This window comes from Sarcophilus harrisii, chromosome 6 (assembly GCF_902635505.1).
Source record: "Sarcophilus harrisii chromosome 6, mSarHar1.11, whole genome shotgun sequence".
Taxonomy (NCBI): Eukaryota; Metazoa; Chordata; class Mammalia; order Dasyuromorphia; family Dasyuridae; genus Sarcophilus; species Sarcophilus harrisii.
In genome coordinates, this window is record NC_045431.1 from 59,033,054 (window position 1) to 59,055,666 (window position 22,613).

Below are 22,613 nucleotides of genomic sequence, written 5' to 3' on the forward strand. Positions count from 1 at the left end.
AAATTTTTTTTAAATCAACTCATGTATTTACAAGTAAATTTTGCCAAACATTTAAAGAAATGGTTAATTCAAATTCTATGTTAACTATTTTGTGGGGGGAAAGTAAATAAGGAATTCTAGAACATTCATTTCATGAAAGAAATGTGTTTTGGATAGCTAATGAAGGGAAATTAAAAAAAAAAGAAAAGACTGATTTCCTTAATGAATATTGATATTAAATTTTTAAGGAATATACTAGCAAGGAGATTATAACAGGAAGGAAGGAGAGAAGGAAGGAAAAAGGGAAGGAAAGAAAGAAGGAAGAAAGGGAGGGAGGAAGGGAGGAAAGGAGGAAAGGAGGGAGGAAGGGAGGGAGGGAAGGAAAAAAGAAAGGAGGAAGGAAGGGAAGGAGGGAGAGAGGGAGGGAGGGAAGGAAGGAGGAAGGAAAGAAAGAAGGAAGGAAAGAAGGGAGGGAGAAAGGAAGGAAGGGGGGAAGGAAAGGAAGAAAGAATCTTTCAACTGACTATTTCCAGGCTAGCTTTAGTCACAGAGGCTGCATTAACTATAACAATGAGGTGAGAAAAGAGAAGAAAAAGAATGGAATAAAGAAATAAAATGAACACACTTTCAAGATGATATAATTGATTACTTAAAGGATAGACAAAAACTAGTTAAAATAATTAAAACTTTCGGCAAAGTGGAAAGACATAAAATTAACTCATACAAATCATCAGCATTTCTATATATTACCAATGAAATTCATTATAAATAATAGCAGACAATACACATTACTTGTGAGTCTATCTCTCAAGAAAACTCAAGAACTAAATGAACACAGGTACAAAACACTTTTCACACAAATAAAGGCATCATGACAATTGGAGAAATTGCTACAAATTGTTCATTTGTAAACAAAGCCAACAAAATAAAAAAGTATTTCTACCTATCTTAATTTGCTTATTCAGTGCCATACCAATCAAACTTTCAAAGAAATATTTTATAGTTTAAAAAAGCAAAATAAAATTCATCTTAAAGAACCAAAAATCAAGAATAGTAAGGGAAAAATGTAAAGGAGAGTGGCTTTGTAGTGGTAGATTTGAAAGCAATAATCATCAAAACAATCTAGTACTGACTAAGAAACAAGATAGTGGAAGACTGGAATAGATTAGGTTCACAATACACTGTAGTAAATGACCATTGTAATCCAATGTTTGATAAATCCAAATAGTCACGCTTTTAAGTAAGAATTAATTATTTGACAAAATGTTTGGGAAAACTGGAAAGCAGTTTGGAGGAAATTAAGCAAAGACATACACTACTTACTGAATATCAATTTGTCAAAATCGGTAATGATTTAGATATAAAGGTTTATCTAATATGCAAATTAGAGGGGCATGAGGACAGAAAGTAAAATTGATAATTTTGATTACATACAATTAGCATGACCAACACATGAAGGAAAACAGCAACCTAGGGGAAAATATAGTAAGTCTCTCTGATAAAGGACTCATACCTCAAATAGATAGGGAATTGGACCTAATGTATAAAAATGTAAGCCATTCCCCAATTGATAAATGGTCAAAGTATATAACCAGGCAGTTTTCACAAGAAAAAATCAAAACAATCAATACTCACATGATAAAAAATGCTTTAAATTAATATTCCTGAGAGAAATGTAAATAAAAAAATGAGGTACCATCTCACATTTAATTGACTAATTGACTAATTAATCAAATTGACTAATATGACAGAAAAGGACTCTCAAGGATGAGAAAAGTATAAAAGGAAAAGAGAGTACAATTTTTAAATGAATTTATAAATACACACAATTGAAAAATATTTAATAAAATAAAATATTAAAAAAAAACATTTCTGGCCCATTTACTACTATAAGAAGCCCTATACACTGAAAGTAGTTTCTAATTTTTATTCTTTTTATGCATATTTATTAGCTGTACTCACTCACCTGATCATACTTACCATTCACTCTTGTAATAAAGAGTTAATAGAATACCCCCATTAGAGTCACTTAATCCTTGTCAATCAAGTCTAGTTTGTAAAACTTCAAACTCAGAGTCCAGTATAATTTTCAAATAAGTCTATCTCTGTGGCTAACTATCAAGTAAAACTGTCAAGATCAGTATATTTAAATTTTGACAATTATGTTCAAGGACTTTGAATGGCTTTTTTTTTTTTTTTTTGGTGGGGTGGGGGTGATGAGGAGATATCAGAAGACATGAGGAAAATCCAAATTACTAGGGTCCACATATTTCTGCTAGAAAATGATACAAGGAAATTTTGGAAAATAATTGAAGACAATTAATTTCAAGGGACCATTTACCCAACTACTTCCTGAGGAAGAGACCAAATTCTCTTTATTAAATGGAAAAACAAGGGATGCTGGCTATATAAGGTGACCAGTATCCTCTTCCTTAGATTCCATATATTCTGTTCTTACTACACGCAGCTATAATTTATGACAAATTGAATCACTGAGCTGAAGGTAAGCCTCATATTTACAATAACAATAAATACCCCATATTATCATAACACTTTAAGGATTGTTAATTACTTTGTACCCATCATATCATTTGAACTTCGCAACAATCTTGTGATATAGATCCCACCATCCCCATTGCATGTCAGGAAAAAAGATTCAGAATGGTAAGAAACTATTTCAAGATCATATAACTAATAATAATCTAAAGTCAGATGTGAATCTAGGTTCTCCTTAGACCAAAAGTAAAGCTTGAACTATACTTCCATTTCCTGAGTTGCAAAAATTAGGTATATTGTGAGGATCATGTATGGTAATACATATAAAGCACTTTGCTTATCTTAAAGTAACACACACATTTAACCTTTAATACTAGACTACATTTTCCTTGATTTTGCTTCAAATATGCCCCCATATCCAAATGACAATTGTTTTCTTTACTTCCTTATTATACAATTCCAGGACAAAGAAAAACTAAGTGATTAGGAAAAAAATATATTTTTTTTATTTCTAAACAGAAGACTATGTTGGGGTTGAGGGAAGGCTAAAGCAAAAATAAAAATTTCAATTATGTTATGTATAGCATTTTTGAGCTCCTGAATTCATGTGTTTTGACAAGTGATTGCAGGTAATATCAAAGCTAGCTGATTAATGTAAACCTGAGTATAAAAGATTCATGGGAGGAAAAATATATATCAAGTTCTATTTATACACACTTTGACTTTACTTTGTATCTGTAAACTAAACATAAGAAATGGTCCCACAATAATTTTCATGGCAATGATCCTGCTAAAATCAACAATAGTTACTTCAAAATTGACATATCATGCATTTCATATTGCAGTTATTTAATTCCACACCCATTGGCATCCACTGGTCCTGCATGTCATGTTTATTAAATTACATCATTATCAGTAAGGTGATGTATTCTAATTATTTCATCATTCTGTGAAAATGATACCCTAATATTTTATTAACATAATATTCTAAAAAAATCCATAGAAAAAGATTCTTTGGTGATAACAATAAAATAGCTGTCTTCTTAAAATAACTTTTGTTTTACAATTAAACATTGTGCTTTGCTTTTTTTTGGGGGGGGGTAGGTCATTATTGTGGTTTACATTTTGGTTCCCAGTGCTATAGATTTGAAGTCTTATTACTTATAGATTTCTTCATGGCTATGAATCAGTAATAAAAATCCATAGTAATCTATTGATAAATATTTTACTCTTAGAAGACATAAAATCATCTTTTTATATAGAATACAATCAATTTATATAGCACATACAATATTTTTGATACATTAACAAAAGACGCTCTCTTGCTTTAATTTGATTTAGAGGTGAATGGTTCATTCTATAATCACTAGTCATCCTGTGGATTGGAGTGCTACTAAATCTTGAAGTGCTATAACTAGCAGGCCAATTTTAATTTTAACCAAAGCAGGTCATGAAACAAAAATGCAAATGCCAAATAGGAGCCTGCTAATTTGCATAGGAAGTTGGAGTTAAGAAAATAAAGAGTATAACACAGTTAGTTTGTGCTCTTCCAGCATAGAATACACAATTTGCATCCTGGGGGAAAGACAAGCCAGTCATTTAATGCTATATCAACACATGTGTCTTGTCTTTCATTACTAAACTCTCCTGCTGATTTTCACACAATCAAAAGTAGACCACCTAGTGAAACTCATAGAGGTGTGGAAACTGGGATGATTTCATAATTCTATTTTGCTTAACACTTTTTTTTAGCCTGTGTGAAAATAGTTTTCCTTCTTTCTTTTTGCAAATACATATTACCTTCAGTTAAATGTTCATCAACGATAACAAATTTTCTTGATCCACACAAACCAGTTTTTACTTCTTTACATCACTATGAATATCCTAGTCAATTAAGGTCATCATGTCTGCTTGAAGATTATTCATGTGATAGTGGAACATATAGTATGCCTGCCTCTTCGGTAAATAAATAGTAATAAAAAATAAATGAAGAGAGAAGGAAACAGCATCCTTCTTCCTCTTTTCATGGAAAATGCTCCACTTCAATCATGGTAAATGACCCAAACAATGTTATTGATCCAGTATTTTCCATCTTCCTAACATTAACCTTTTCAACTCAACCTGTTTCTCTTTTTAATCAACATTACTTGCATAATTGATAATGTGGTTAAATAAATTCCTGTTAAAACAAAGCAAAATAGACACTTGTAAAAATCCATTAAATGAGAGTTGATATTTTATATGGGATATCATCCTTTGAAAAGCACATCAGGGTATTTTGTTATGTTTTGGTTTATGTTTCTGATTTTGTTCATTTTAGTAAAGCAAAACTAGATGTGTTTATCTGAGCTCTTCCTGGTGTCCCTCAGATCAACACCAGATCAAGCCTGTGAACTGGTTTTGGAGTGATAGATCCCACAAATATTTGAGTGTAACAAATTTCCAGGAAGATGTTTTGGAAGAACTTCAGGAAAGATTTGTCTAAATCAGGTACAAGGGGAGGCAACCAAGTTGCAGGATATAAAATAAATCCACATAAATTATCAGTATTTTTATATTTTACCAACAAAGTCCAGCATCAAGACATACAAAGAGAAATTCGATTTTATAAAACAGCATGTAGTCTATGTTCAATCAATATCATTTCTTTCTCTGGAAGCAAATATGATCCTTCATCACTAGTTCTTTGAAATCATCTTGCATCATTATATTGCTGAAAATAGCCGAGTCATTCACAGTTTTTCATCAAATAATATTGTTGTTACTGTGTATAACATTCTCCTGGTTCAGTTTATCCCATTATGCATCAGTTCATGGAAGTCTTTCCTGATTTTTTTTGAAATCATTCTCCTTGTTATTTCTTACAACAAAATAATATTCCATTGCAGCCATTTACCACTGCTTGTTTAGCCATTTCCCAATCAATGGGAAGCCTTTGAGTTTCAATTCTTCATCAGTGCAAAAATAACTGCTACAAATGTTTTTGTATAATAGGTCATTTTCTATTTTTTTATGTCTTTGGGATATAGACCTAGCAGTGATCTTATGGATCAAATGGTACTCATAGTTTTATAGCTTTTTGGTAGAAAGTATATTCAACAAACATTTTTCTTCATGCCTAAAATACCCTTGGGCTAAACCAGGAAGAAAGCTAGCAATTATAAGACATAGGAAAAAAGAAGGGATGGTCTAGCATTGGAGACAGTTTTATGAAGACACAGAAATGGGAAAGAGGGCACTTTATATAAGGAGCAGCAAGAAAACCAGTCAACCGGTTATTAAATTTGAAATTTATTGAATGCCTACTAGATGTCAGATACTGTGCTAAGTTCCAGGGATACAAAGAAAAGCAAAAACAAAGCAACAGTTGCAACAAAAATAATTTTCTTTAAAGTACTATTGTCAAGAAACAACATGGAAGCAACTATGTACAAAGAAAATACATTAGTGATAGTCTTGGGAAGTTTCTGAGACTAAATAGGACTGAGAAAGACTCCTTTCAGAATATGATGTTTCTGTTGAAATTTGAAGGAAGCCAGAGAAGCTATGAAAAGAAGAAAAGAGGGAAAGTGCTCCAGGATTGAGGACCTGCCAGTGAAAACAGTATTAGTTAGAAGCTGTAGTGTCTTCTGTGAAAAACAGAGAGAAGGTCAGCATCATTTGATCACCAAATATATCAAGGAAAAGAAGGTATAAGAAGATGGAAAAGATAGGATGGGTCTAAATTATGAAGCATATAGATTTATATTTGATTTTGGAGTTAATGGAGAAACACTGGGATTTATTGAATAGGAGTTTATGGTCAACTTTAAACTTTAGGAAGATCAATTTGACAGTGAAGAGAGATTGGAGAACAATTTACTTGCTAATATAATAATTTGGGCATGAGGTGATATAGGCCTTCTCCACTATGGTTGTCAGTTCACAGTAAAGAAGTAGATGTAGATGGAACATTTTATAGTTAGAAATAACAGGACTTGACAATCATTAGATATGAGGGTTAGAATGAGAAGTCCAGCTTTGCTGGACTAATGAGTTTGTAAAGGAAAATCCTATGTTCTAAGCTTGGAAAATTAATTGGGATTCAGGGCATGAATGTGCTTTAAAAATCAAATGAGAAAGTGTATGTTTGATCCCAAGGTAATAGGGCCATTGGAGCTTATTAATCAGGAATGTGGTATGGCCAAACCCAAGTTTTAGATTTGTGACTTTGGCAGCTGTCTGGAAAATGAAGTACAGAGTAGAGGCATTCAAGGCAAAGGAGATCCATTAAGAAGCCATAAGCCAGTGTAATAATTCATGGAAGAAGAGAGGAAATGTTAAACTAAAGTGGTATTGAATAGAAAGGATTTGGATAAATAAAAGACTTTTAGAGATGGAATAGATAGAAGGAGAGAGAATCTCTCTCTAAAATACCCAATATGTTCTACCTGAAAGGGTCAGACTATGTTACCCTTAAATTCCTTTCCAGATCCACATTTGTGGCAAGCTTTAGTAACTGATTCAGTATATGGGCTGTTACTACAAACTTAAGAAACTAGAAGTATCCTTAACAAAAAAAGGAAATTTGGGGAAGTAGATTTAATTGGAAAGAAAATGACTTTCTTTTGGTCATGTTGAATTTGAGGTCCCTACATAATTGTTTCCATGTTGTGTCTTGACAATAGTACTTTAAAGCAGATTATTTTTGTTGTAGTTGTTACTTTGTTTGAGGTCCCAGTTTATAATGTTCAACAGGTGATTGGTTTTATGGAAATGAAGTTTAAAAGAGAAACTGGAACAACAAGTAGGTACATCTGTGGACAAAGTTCTGAATCTGTGAGGAAGACTAAAGTACAAATCCAGACTCAGACATTTACTATCCATATAATAAATCACTTAAATATCTGTTGTTGTTGTTTTTTTTTCATCTATGAAGGGAGGATAATGATAGCACCTACTTCCCAGAGTTGTTGTAAAAATCAAATAAGACAATAATAGTAAAATGCTTAACACAGTGCCTGGTACCATGTATGTTCCTAAATAATTAGTATTTATATAAGTAGAGTCAATCGAGTCTTGAATTCTGAGAAGCCAATGAAGTTACTAAGAAAAAGAAAATGAAATGTACAAAACATTTGAGGTAGATATCTCATTTGACTTTTATGCTAAACTTGTGAATTTGGGAGCATTTGCATTATTTATAAGAAAGCTTAGGCACATAGAAGTAATATGATCTGATCAAGATATCAAAACCAGTTAAGGGCAAAAGCAAGATATTCTGACTTTACCTATGGCATTGTAGCTCTATATCAAAGTAAGCATTCATTTGAAGCAAAAAGTTTTGTTCCTTATCTTCCAATTACAATCTAATAATTCATTTGAACCAAAAAGTTTTTTTTTCCTTATCTTCCAATTACAATCCAATAATCATGCTGAAATCATATACCCTAGAATAGTAAAATATGAGTTAAATAATTCATTGGGCCTAAAAATTCCAAGATTCATTTAGATAACTGAAATTTGAAAAGACTGATTAATTTCTTTACACCTTACAGTAGAATTAAAATTTAATACAATTTGAAATGGAATTCATCTAGTGTAAAACCTCATTTATTAATATGAGCAAAAAATTAGTTATTTATTTTCAAAAAGACTTTCAAAATATTTTTTAGAAAAGTCTGGATCAAGTTTATTAGGAAATTTGAATTAGAGAAATACAAATTTAAAAAAATAAAAAATAAAAAAAGAGAAATACAAATTTATAAGCTTTCATACATTATTGTTAGGTGATGACAAGCCCATGATACTCTAGGTTTCCTGATTACAATGACCATATATACCTTGTTATGGCATGGATTTAAAGCCTAGATAATGAAATTTTTGAGAATCTTTGAAGAAAGAATTATCCATATATCTATTCTAATTTTCATTTTGGTATATGCAGCCTCCACATCATTCTCAGTATAGCAATCATTGTTCAAATACTAAAGGAAGAATACAACTATTTCCTATTCATAAAAGCTCTTCCCCAAAGCTATTAAAAACTTGATGTCTATTAAACCAGACAGATGTTTCTAAAATGACAGACTGAACAACTTCTCATATTTATGAAAATATTGCTAGGTACAAAATTTATGAATGACCAATTTCTTTAAAGGCCAAAATCTTTGAAAAAGATTTTAAATAAATTTTCCTTGAGATATTTCACAGGAAGTCTGTCCACAAGTAGACCACTATCATTAAACATTTAGTGAGAAGATTCATTTTTAAAATACCATTAGTTGGTCACCACTTCATTTAATTACCATTGATTCTGAGAACATAATATAAATTTCAGTGTTCTTTTTAATCACACTTTCTCTTCATATTGCAGTCATAGTGAATCCAAAGCTTAAATAATTAGAATCAAAATGTTCCAAGTAAAGATTACCCTCCCCCAGTACTGTCTTTTGTCTTCGGGTCTTTAAATTGTTTTTAAATTTCCCTGGAGAAAGATACTGCAGAAGAAGATGATGATAAAATTTTTAAGGCAATTACGTTTCTTTAGCATGAAAGTAAAATAAATTTTTTTGAAGGTTAGCCTCCCTAGAGATTTAAAAAGAGAAACTGGACCTTTGGTGCCTTCTTTTCAATGTGATCAGAATATTTGTCCAGAGGAAGCCAAGAGACTAGTATTTCTCTTACAGAACCACAACTCAATTTTTTCATTTAATATATCTGCCTTGGGTTGACTAGAAGATGTCTATTACAGGACATTAACAAACACTGTAATTTGCTGGGGTCAGCCCGGTCAGTTTCTTTTTGACTACTGGAGCCCTCTCAAATGATGTGATCAGCTTTCAAAACCTTATTAGACTTAACCTGTTTTGGCGCCACTGGTTTCTCGGAATCACCAATAGAACTCTAATCAGAAAACCACAGAGCAGCCAATCTGCTGCTATCAGAAACCTCAGGACAATTTTGTGTATTAATATTTCAGAAAGCATGTAGGAACACAAACTCCCTGCTGAGCATTACAACAAGTCAAGATGCAGGAACAGCAAAGCTGGCTCAACAGTAAGCCTGGTCAGAGTGGCTGACGGCTGTCTCTTGTCTGGTTCTGGACTTGGTAACTCAGAAGGGGAAAATGAAATGAATGACAGGATTGGATCATTAATAAATTCCCATAATTGGAAAATGGGGTGACCACTAAGAAGGTGAATTCAAGGTTACAGGAAAGGAAGAATTGTATTTTTTAAATCTAGTTAAAGAACTGCCTTCTCTGATCTGACCATTTTTTATTTTCTTTTATTGGGAGAGGAACATTGCAAATGCTTTCTTCCTCTCACTACGGTCTTCCTCCACTTTAAGAATACTTTAGCTACCGTGCACAATATGTCTGAAGAAAATATGACCTAGGAAATAACCTACAATGGGATGTACCTCACAAAAGTATTTTATAGCTTGCGGCATACCAGGATATTAATAAGGGCCAGGTATTGCTGGGAAATGATTGTATATAAGCATGAATCTATATGGGTTATTTAATACCTTTCAGAAATATGTTTACAACGGATAGAAATATAATTGCCATGGTGAGTTAGATAGAAAGGAGTGAATATAATAAAAGAAAAAATGAAAATCAAAAGACCAATGCAATATTATGATTAATATGAACATGGATATAAATTTTAAGGCATTGCTGAGCATCACTTTTCCAGTAGTATACAAACAAATAGAAGTAATCTCTATGTAGTGAAGATGAACAGCATACCTTGAATAGTAGATACCTCATTTAGAGAGAAATTTTTCTATTGCATCTAAAGTATATATTTAAATCAATAAATAATTATTAAGCATTAAGAAAATATGCCCTTAGACACTGAAGTTACAAAAATAGAATCAAAATATTTTTTTTCTTTAGAGAAGATTATGCTGTCCTGGACCTCTCTGATACAAAATACGCAACAGCAAATATAATTGAAGATTTATGAATTTATTTTTTTCAAAATTTTGACTTCAGTTTTCTTAGAATTTTACTAAAGAATATGTTGTTTATTTCAATTGATTCAAATAAAATTAAAATGAACTTTTTTATCTTTAAGTATTTTAATGGGGATAAAAAAATTCTTGTTTTATTTTACTTTTTTTTTTTAAAGACTGGATTTCCTATTAGATTAGAAGTGCAATTTTTACTCACAATCAGATTCCACTACTTGTGATTTCCCAAATCAAGTAGTAGAACATTTTTACTATACCCATGAAAAATTTAGTTCAGACACCCTGTTTAGTTGAGTTTAAGAGATAAATCAGACTCAGCCTCTCTGGTAATTGGATTTAAAGCCATTTACCACTACACTAGGAAGAATCAATGAACTCAACATGCTGGGTCTAAAAATAGCTATTCTTAGTTTTCATTTCAATAAATATTCATCTAATATCTATTATGTATAATGCAAAGTATTGGGTTCTGCTGTTAGAAAAACAAAAATAAAATGTTTCTGCCCTCAAGAAGCTTATTAGTATATTCTTGGTTAAGGGCATAATATGGATTCAGATAAATATAATAAAAATTCAAATATGGATGGAGAGAGAGTAGTAAAATGTGACTTGAAAAGGGGAAAAATGAAGAGGAAAGACCTGAGCTTAGCCATTAATGATGATAAAGATTTCAAAAAGCTGGAAGGAGAAGAGATTATGTGAAAGGGAATGCTGAGCCTGCCATAATAATAATAATAATTGGTAAAATAGAACTTCTACCAAAGTTTAAAACAATTATTACATTAAAATATACAAATTATTTTAGCTGCCCCTTTTGTATTAAAGCTTTTTATTTTAAAAACATATACATAGGTAATTTTCAACATTCACCCTTGCAAATCCTTGTGTTCCAAATTTTTCCCTCCCTTCCCCTTACCTCCCTCTCTAAATGGCAAGTAATCCAATATATGTTAAAGATGAAATTCTTCTGTACAAATATCCACAAATAACATGCTGCACAAGAAAAAAAAGATAAAAAAAATGCAAGCCAACAACAACAACAAAAAAGGGAAAATACTATATTATGATCCACCCACAGTTCCCACAGTCCTCTCTGGATATGGATGGCTCTTTTCATCACTAGGCCATTAGCACTGGCCTGAATCACCTTAAAATTAAAAAGAGCCACGTCCATCAGAATTGATAATCATATAATCTTGCTGTTGCTATGCACAATGTTTTCTGGTCCTACTCACTTTACTTAGCATCATTTCATGTAAGTCTTGCTAGGTTTTCTGAAATCATTCTAATCATTTCTTACATAAGAATAACAGTCTATGACATACATATCCCATAACTTATTCAGCCATTCTCCTACTAATGGGCATCTACACAGTTTCCAGTTTCTTGCCACTACAATAAAAGGTGCTATAAGCATTTTTCATATGTGGGTCATTTTCCCTTTTTTATGATCTCCTTGGGATACAGGCTCAGTAGAGATAGTGTTGGATCAAAGGGTATGCATACTTTGACAGTCCTTTGGCCATAACTCAAAATTGCTCTCCAGAATAGTTGGAACAGTAGAGTGGAACTCTACCCACAAAATATTAGTGTTGCAGTTTTCCCACAACCTCTCAACATTCATCAATGTCCTTTCCTGTCACTTTAGGCATTCTAAGATGTGTGTAATGGTACCTCAGAGTTGTCTTAATTTTCATTTTCTGATCAATAATTATTCAAATCATTTTTTCATATGCCTATCAATGGTTTTAATTTCCACATCCAAAACTGTCTATTCACATCTTTTGGCCATTTCTCACTTGAAGAATGGCTTGATTTTTTATAAAAATATTTTCTTTAATTTGGAAAATATAGAAACCTGTCAAATTTCTTTCATGAGACAAATATAAACCCCAAATTTAAAGCAGGTGAGGATAAAAAATAGAAATAAAAACATTTTAAAAAAATAAAGCATTTTATGTAAAGATAAAAAAAACACTTTTAAAAGTAAATAAAATCTTGCCAAACAGAACAAGACAATTTATCTAAGAAATCATTCATCATAACTATGTTTGATTAATTCCAAGTATACAAAGATGGATCTACATTAGGAAAAAAAATTGATATAATTGATCATTTTTTAAAAAGCAAAAACATTAAAAAACACGACTTTTAAGTAGATAGGGAAAAAGCTCTTTAAAGCACAGAACACTGATTTATGCCAATAACTTCATAAAACATAATCATAGAATGCTCCTTTGCAATATCATTACAAATTTCAATCTACAACCAAAATAAGCATCATATACAACAGGGATGCACTAGAACCTTTCTATGCAAATACAAAATGCCCACTCCCTTCACTATTATTTGATATGAAATGCAACAGCAATAAGGAAATGGGGTGCAGGGATGGCTATTTAAAGACAGGTCAGGAGAAGCAAAAATTATCCCTACTTATTGATGACATAATTGTATATTTGAAAAAATGCTAGTGAATCATCAGTGATTGAAACAATAGTTTCTGCAACTGTAAGAGTCAAAAAATGAACGATAAAAAATCAGCAACATTTTCATATAATTCAAATTTCAAAAGCAATAATAGAAAGGCAAATTACTTTCCAAATTACTTTAAAAAAATAAATTAACTATCTGGAGCTCAATCTACCAAATCATGTCAGATACTTGCACAGGTTAAATAGTTGAAGAAACATACAATGCTCATAGCTGAGTCATGTTAATATAATAAAAAAAATGAAAAGACTTTCAAAATTTATTGAGCTTTATGTTATAAAAAATAAAATTGTGTGACATTAAAATTTTAATCACTTAAAAAACCTCTAAATAGCTTATGAATAAATAGAGAAAGGGAAGACCAATGAATGGGGCATACAACTAAAAAAAGCTATAAAAAGAAGAAATAATCCCCCCAATTAAATATCAAATTAGAAATTCTGAACTCAAAGGAGAGATTAATAAAATTTAAACTAAGCAAACTATTGAACTAATAAATAAAATTAAAAGTTGTTAAAAAAATAGGTAAACTTTTGATTAATTTAATTAGAAAAAGGAAAGAAACAAACAAGTCACCTACATCAACAATGAAAAAGGTGAACTTACCATCAATGAAAATGAAATTAAAATAATTAGGAGTTATTTTGCTCAACTGCATGGCACCAAATACATCTATCAGAAATGAATGAATATTTACAAAAATATAAATTATGCAGATTAACAGAAGAGGAAACAAATTACTTAAATAGTTCTGTTTTAGAAAAAGAAATTGAACAAAACATTAATGAACTCCCTGAGAATAAACCTCCAGAGCCAGATGGCTTCACAAATGAATTCTACCAAACATTTATAAAATAATTGATTCCAACACTATATAAACTATTTGGAAAAATAGGTAAAGAAAGAGTCCTGCCAAGTTTTTATGACACAAATATGTTACTGATATCTAAAACAGGAAGGGCCAAAACAGAGAAAGATAATTACTGACCAATCTCTATTATGAATATTTATGCAAACTTTTTAAATACAACATTAGCAAAGAAATTACAGCAACTTATCAATAGGAAAATGCACTGTGACTAAGTGGAATTTATACCATGAAAGCTCAATATCAGGAAAACAATTACCATAATCAACATCAAATATCAATATCAATAACAAAATCACCAGAAATCATATGATAATCTCAGAAAATGTTTTTGACAAAATACAGCAACCATTCCTATTAAAAAGACTGTAGGTCCATTCTCCAATTGATAAATGGTCAAAGGATATGAACAGATAATTCTCAGATGAAGAAATTGAAATTATTTCTAGCCATATGAAATGATGCTCCAAGTCATTATTAATCAGAGAATTGCAAATTAAGACAACTCTGAGATACCACTACACACCTGTCAGACTGGCTAGAATGACAGGGAAAGATAGTGCGGAATGTTGGAGAGGATGTGGAAAAACAGGGACACTAATACATTGTTGGTGGAATTTTGAATACATCCAACCATTCTGGAGAGCAACTTGGAACTATGCTCAAAAAGTTATCAAACTGTGCATACCCTTTGATCCAGCAATGTTACTACTGAGCTTATATCCCAAAGAGATCATAAAGAAGAGAAAGGGATCTGTATGTGCAAGAAGGTTTGTGGCAGCCCTCTTTGTAGTGGCCAGAAACTGGAAACTGAGTAGATGCCCATCAATTAGAGAATGGCTGAATAAATTATGGTATATGAATATTATGGAATATTATTGTTCGGTAAGAAATTACCAACAGGATGATTTCAGAAAGGCCTGGAAAGACTTACACGAACTGATGCTGAGTGAAACAAGCAGGGCCAGGAGATCATTATATACTTCAACAACAATACTATATGATGATCAATTCTGATGGACCTGGCTATCTTCAGCAAGGAGATGAACCAAATCAGTTCCAATGGAGCAGTAATGAACTGAACCAGCTACACCCAGCAAAAGAACTCTGGGAGATGACTAAGAACCATTACATTGAATTCCCATTCCCTCTATTTTTGCCTGCCTGCATTTTGGATTTCCTTCACAGGCTAATTGTACAATATTTCAGAATCCAATTATTTTTGTGTAGCAAAATAATGGTTTGGTCATGTATACTTATTGTGTATCTAATTTATACTTTAATATATTTAACATCTACTGGTCATCCTGCCATCTAGGGGAAAGGGTGGAGGGAAGGAGAGGAAAAATTGGAACAAAAGGTTTGGCAATTGTCAATGCTGTAAAATTACCCATACATATAACTTGTAAAGAAAAAACTATTAAAAAATAAAAATAAAATAAAAAGACTGTAGGGATAATGGGAGCTTTCCTTAAAATAGTAAGCTGTATGTATGTATGTATGTGATGGAGAAAAGTTGGATATATTCACAATAAGATCAGGGGAGAAACAAAGACAGACATTATTTCCACCATTATCCAATATTGTACAAAAAATATTAGCTCTAGCAATAAGAAAAAGAATATAAATTAAAGAAATTAGAATAAGAATGAGGAAATTAAATAACATTCTTTGAAGATAATGTGATAATATACTTAGTGAATCCTAGAAAATCATTCCTGAAACCAATTTAAAACAATTTGCAACTTTATCAAAGTTATAGGATGTAAAATAAACCCATACAAATTATCAGCATTTTTATATAATACAGACAAAGCCCATCAGCAAGAGACAGAAATTACATTTAAATAATTGAAGACAAAATGAAATATTTAGGTATCTACCTACCAAGACAAACCAAGAGCTATATGAGCACATTATGCTTATTAAACACTTCTCACACAAATAAAGTTAGATCTAAGCAATTGGAAAAGTATCAGTTGCTCATTGGTAGGTCAAGCTAATGTAATAAAAATCACAATTCTGCCTAAATTGGTCTACTTGTTGAACATCAATCAAATGCCAAAAATTGTTTTATAGAACTGGAAAAATAATAACAAAATGCATCTGGAAAAACAAAAGATCAAAATGTAAAGGGAATTAATTTTAAAAAAGACAAAGAATGGCTACTTAGCAGAAATAAACATAAAATGATATTATAAAGCAGCAATAATCAAAACAATTTGGTAGTGCCTAAAAAATATAGTAGTGGATCAGTGGAATAGATCAGACACACATAACACAATTATCAAGGCCTATGGTAATCTAGTATTCCATGAACCCCCAAACTCAGCTTCTGGGATAAGAACTTAGTATTTGACAAAGATTGCTAGGAAAACTAGAAAATAATATGTAAGAAACTCAGCATAGACCTACATCTCACTCCCCATATCAAAATAAAGTCAAAATGAGTACACTCCATAAACAAATTAGGAGAACAAGGAATAGTTTAGCAGATCTTTGGAGAAAGGAGGAATTTATGACCAAAGAAGAACATTATGAAAGTCAAAATGGAGAACTTTGATTACATTAAATTGAAAAGATTTTGCACAACCAAAGTCAACAGAAACAAGAGTAAAAGGGAAGTACAAAGGTGGGGAAAAAATATCTTTACAGCCAGTGTTTCTGATAAAGGTCTCATTTCTAAAAGATATAAAGAATTGTGTCAAATCTACACGAATACAAGTCATTCCTCAATTGATAACTGGTCAAAATATATAAACAGACAATTTTCAAATAATGAAAATAAACCCAATTACAGTCATATGAAAAATACTCTAAATCACTGTTAGAAAAATGCAAATTAAAACAACTTTGAGATACCACCTCACACCTTTTAGATTGGCTAAAATGACAGCAAAGGAGAATGATAAATGCTGGAGAGGATGGGGGAAAACTGGGATAATAATGCCTTATTGGTGTGAATTGATCCAATCATTCTAGAACTAGAACTCTGGAACTATGCCCAGAGGACCATCAAAATGTGAATACCTTTTGATCTAGTAGTGCCATTACTAGGTCTGTATCCCAAGGAAATCATAAAGGAGGGAAAAGGATCACAAGTATAAAAGTGTTGGTAGAAGCTCTTTTTGTGGTAGCAAAACGATGTAAAATGAATAAATAGAGAGAAAGAGAGAGAGAAGAGAAACAGAGAGAGAGAAAAAGAGAGTAAGTGAGAGAGAGAGTGAGAGAGAAAGAGAGAGAGAGAGAGAGAGAGAGAGAGCACTTTGGGAAGTATTTGGTTTTTCCCTCTATGGAAATCTTGAATTGAAGTTTATGTACCTGAGATATTTTATAACAGTGGTGTCAAATAGAAAGAGGAACCAGTAATCCATTCCTAAGGATCCTTATAAGCCCCATATTGAATTGGTTAAAAATGAAATGAAATGAAATGAATATTGTCTATTTTGTATTTTAGTGGGTTTTTTAATTGTTGTTGATAATTATTGCCTCACTACATTTTAATCAGATCCAGGACTCACAAATTAGTACTTTAGGCTGCATGCATTCTCCTTGTTGCAGAAATTCCTTTTTTTCCACATATTAATTAGGTTAGCTCAAGATCCTCTTTACTTCAGAGTCTTGTGATATCAGTGATATGTAATCAAAAGTATGCTTTTTCTTGTAAAAGAAAGAGACAGAGAGAGAGTGAAAGAGAGCACACAAAAAAAGAAACAATATAGATTATTATTTTGAAGCCATTGGATAAACAAATTGTAGTATATTCATGTAATAGAATATAATTGTGCTGTAAGAAATGACAAATTGATGAATACAAACATGCATAAAATATCTACATGAATTAATGTGGAATAAATAAGCAAAGCTATGGGAACCATATGTAAAATAAGTTCAACAATGTAAATAAATAAAATAAAGTCTAATTTATAAATAAATATAATATAAAATAAAATAAGAACTATTGCACCTATGTTTAGACTTTTTCAATATATTGATCAGTTATAGCATTTTTTCCTCTTTTTAAAATACTCTTTATTATATGAATCTCTTTGAGAAGGGTTGAAGAACAATACTGGGATATAATAGGTGAAGTTATAAAAAAAATACTTCAATAGATATTTATTGAAGAAATGATACCACCAATATTAGTCTTTTTTCATAGGCTGCCCTCCATGTCGATCATACTTTCCTCTCATCATTTCCTCATGGAGTTCTTCATGGTTTTTTCCACTTTCTAGCTCATATAACAAACTGTAGGAAGTGTTTCCTCACTTTTAATAATACCTCATTATTGCATATGGATTTTTATTAAATTATTCTATATAAATGTTTTTATCAAGAGATTATTAGTTCTGGAAAGGCAAGGTTTATTTTCTCTTTGTCCCTCTATAATCACTTTTGAGTACTAGTATGCAGTAGGTATTCAATTCTCTTACAATTAATAAGCAATATTTATCATACATATATATACATACATGTATATATACTCATTTCTATATATATATATCTTCATATATGTGAACAAATAAAAGCATTTGCAATGTGAAAATGCTTTAAATGTTTAATCACATGACTATATGAACTATAACTATTCAATGATTTGAAAATTTGAAAAGACTAAAAATGAAGACCTTATTATAGACAAAGGAAAATGCTAGCTGTAAATGAGGATTCTAATAAAAGTACATATTCAAACTTAGATATAAATGCTTAGTTAAAATTCTAGTGCAGAGTAGAGCCTGACTCTAATCAATTATGGGAATTAGCAAATTAAAGTCATTATCCCTATAATTTAAGAATGATGTAGCTGAAATAAGAACAGAGACTAGTAATTTCAAGTTAACATAGCAGCATTTATAAAAGGTCCGCTTCAAAATGACTAACTATCCTCTATGTCAATGCTGCTTAGCACATTGTAAATAGATATAAAAATCTGTAAATTGTTTCCCACCCAGTGTGCTATGGGTTCCAGCTCATCTTTGATCTATATACCAGTTCCATTGTAAATGTAAATGGATTAAATAAAAGCCACCACTACACAGGAAGATGAATGTGATTAAAATATAACTGCACAGTCTAAATGTAACTTTTTTCTTCTATGGGGTGAACATTTATGCAAATCTATCAATCATTCATTGGATTTTAAGATGTTCCTCTTAGCTTATTTTGTGTCAGGAGTCTATTAGTACAATAGACACTGTTAAGTTCTTTATTTCCTGTACAAGCAAATTCTTGTTACTTTCCTTGAGAAAGATGATTCTGTCTGATTAGTGTCTGGAACATGCAGGCTTTTTAAGGTGTCTTAGCAAAAATCTATGACCACAGGAAGTTGATTATAACAGTGAGGGCTCTGGAAATCATGCTTCTTGAAAGATCAATTGCAAAACCAAAAAATATCTATAGCAAAAAAAAAAAAATAGGGAGAATGTAATAGTTCCCTTCATTAATTTGAACCAGAACAATGATAATAACATTTAAGTCACTATAGCATTTGGAATATGTTTTTACATAATTTCTCTCACTTGATTTTCACAACAATCCATTTAGAGGTGTTATTTCTTTTTCTAATTTTGTATTGAAAAAGATGAGATGAAAAATATTAAATGGATTGTGCAGAACACACATGTGGTTGGAGTCTGGGAAAATTTTTATCTTCTTTCTTTGATTTTCTTTTTCTTAAGTTCAACATTTTATAGACTTTGATATGTTTCTGTCTTTTATAAAAGGATTAGAATTGTTCTGCTTGAGAAAAGATGCAACAGGCTATATGGGATAGCCTGAAAATGGAGTTAAGAAGATCTGGATTCTAATACTGAAGCTAAATTTAAAATCTATGGTAGAGAAATAATTTTAATATTTTGAGTTCCAGGTTCCTCCTCCATAAAATGGTAATATAGATACCATTGTAGCTACCAGTTATTTATTATTAATCCCAGCTAGCAAAATTAGAACTACTAAGTAAAAGTTTTAAAGAGGCATAGTTAGATTAGGAATGAGGAAAAAGAAATATTTTTTATAATTACATCTAACATTACTACGTGGGGAAACATTTGATTTTCCCCTTTTTGGAAGTCTTGAATTGAAGGCTGTTCCCTCATTTATGTACTGGAGATATTTTATAACAGTGGTGTCAAACTCAAATAGAAAGAGGAATCCATGTATAAGGATCCTTTGTCATAGGCCTCATAATGAACTGGTTGAAAAATGAACTATATTGTATTGTATTTTTAGTGTTTTTTTATTGTTGTTGATAATTATTTCCTCACTACATTTTAATCTGATCCAGAATTTATAAATTAGTGTTTTGGGCTGCATGCACTGGCTTTGATGTAGAAATTCCGTTTTTTCAGATATAAATTAGATTAGTTAGCAGAAGATTCCCTCTACTTCAGAGGTCCTGTGATATCTGTGATATGTGATCAAAGGTATGATGTTTCTTATAAAATTCTAAATTTCATACTTTTGAATGTTTACTTTATATAAAGCATAAGTGGTCGTCATTTATATGAACCTGTGATCTCATCAGTTTCAGAACTGTGAATGTTCATCTTGAATTACAGTAATTTATGTCTTCTCAAATGATTATGGCATAAAGAAGAGCTAAAGTTCAACACCCTGGATGAACATCTTTTAGTCCTCTCTCAACACATGGCAAACATCTTCTTTTTTTTATCCTTCCTTTCTGTCATGAAATACTTTGATGAAAACTATTATTGCCATGTTTCCCCATAATTTGCTCAAAGCAATCATATTTCTTTCTATTGTCTTCCTTGTGGTGTTCTGCTTTAGTTCTTTGAAGGCAATAGTTTTTCAAGTCTCAAAACCTTATAGCAATACTTATAAAAAGTACTATGTCTTCCTCAAGAACTCCCTCGTTGACAATTATTCTGAATTATACCTCATTTATCACCATTGCAAATGTTTTATGATCATACTTCCCCCTGTTCTATGCTTTACCTGAAATTTATTATTATGAAAATTAGTGTAATTTCTTTGTTAAGATTTAAGTAAATATTGAATAATTTTGCTATGTAGAGAAAAGACAACTTGTTATAAATGAATTTATAATATTTATTTTTATAATAAATATGAATGATCATTAAATAGGCTCTACATCATTTAATAAATCATAAGATGGTAAAGATGTCATCCATCATCCAATATCTTTCGAGAAAGCTTATTTTTTTTTCCTTTCTATTCCCTTCATCAAATAATATTTCAGTTCTTATATAGATGACTCTTTGAAAGATTTAGTATAGAAGGGAAAGTAAATGTATAGATTGTCAATTATTGATGTTATTTGAAATTAATATGACACCGGGTGATTTTCTTGCCTTTGGCATCATATTTTTAAAAAATTCATTGTAGCTCATTTTCTCAATGCCCTTTTAAACATACTGCATATAAAATTAAACTATTTTCTCTATATTTGATTCAATCTTGCTTCTTTTCTTAGTTTTGTTCTCTTTTATGCTGTTTCTAGCTCTATAAACATCTCAAAGACTAATGTGAGGAACCAACTGGGATAATTTCACTATCCCTTGTGGTGAAAAATACTAAATAAAAAAATTGTTATAATGATTTTTATGGGTATTCTTTTCCAATTTTTCTTCTACTTTTAATCTTCTTTCGTAGTTCATCCTTAAATAGTGTTAAGGATGACTTTGTTAAATTGGTTCTCTGTCTTGCCAAGCTACCTTTAGACTATTTTATCCTCAACTTCACCTTGTCTTATGGAATGATACTGCTCATAATTACCAAAAGTAGTCTTTTTTGAAGACTTTACAGAAGTTTTCATTTTATAATAAAAATAAATATTAAATGCTGATATAAACATATTTGATATTCTTTGTTTATATGTTAAAATTGTTCCTTTTTCTTAAAGGAGATATTTAAGCAACAGTTTAAACTATATTTATGTATGAGAATTCAGAACAGAGATAAATAAACATATTAATTATTTTTACTTAGTAACAATTTCCCTGATGCCTATTATTCTGTTTGTGGTAATAACCTATCTAAGTTAATCCATTTTACTGATATATCCTCACCTTTCTTCTGAAATGGAATTATAAAGTATTACTTTTGGATGTTTTCCTTGAAATTTTAATCCACAATATTATCTTACTTCCCATTTTCTTTATTTTCCAAGAAATCTACTTGAATAAAAAAAAATAGTAATTAAAAAATTAACAAATTTCTGCAAAACAAACAAAGAAACAATACAAAAACAACTAAGTGCTCACTATATACAAGGGACTGTCCTAAGCTCAGGAAAAATAAAGAAAATAAAAATAAAATATGGCCTGCCTCCAAATGTAATTAGAGGAATAGATAGAAAAACATACTTATTCAATAATTGCTATATGCCAAGCACTGTGCTAAGTTTTGAAAATATAAATAAAAGTTAAAGAAAGTCTAGATAGAAACTCAAGGAGCTTACATCTCAGAAAAGAAAGATAACATATAACATGGATGAAAGAGGGAGGAGATAGGAAGTTCACAAGATGAAGAAATGGTCTCAGGTGTCCTAAAATGATTAGAATTTGTAAAGGACATGGTAGATTGCATGAGTGCTTCTTCAAATGAATTTACATTCCACTAGAAGACATGTTTTCTATCTTCTACATTAATATTCAGTAGCAAGGTGGTGCTATAAATACAACACTGGGGTGGGAATTAGAAAGACTCATATTCATGACTTCAAATCTGACCTCAGACATTTACAAGACTGAGCAAGTCATGTAATCCTATTTTCCTCAATTCCTAATCTGTAAAATGAACTGGAGGAGTAAGTGGCAAGCCACTCCAGTAT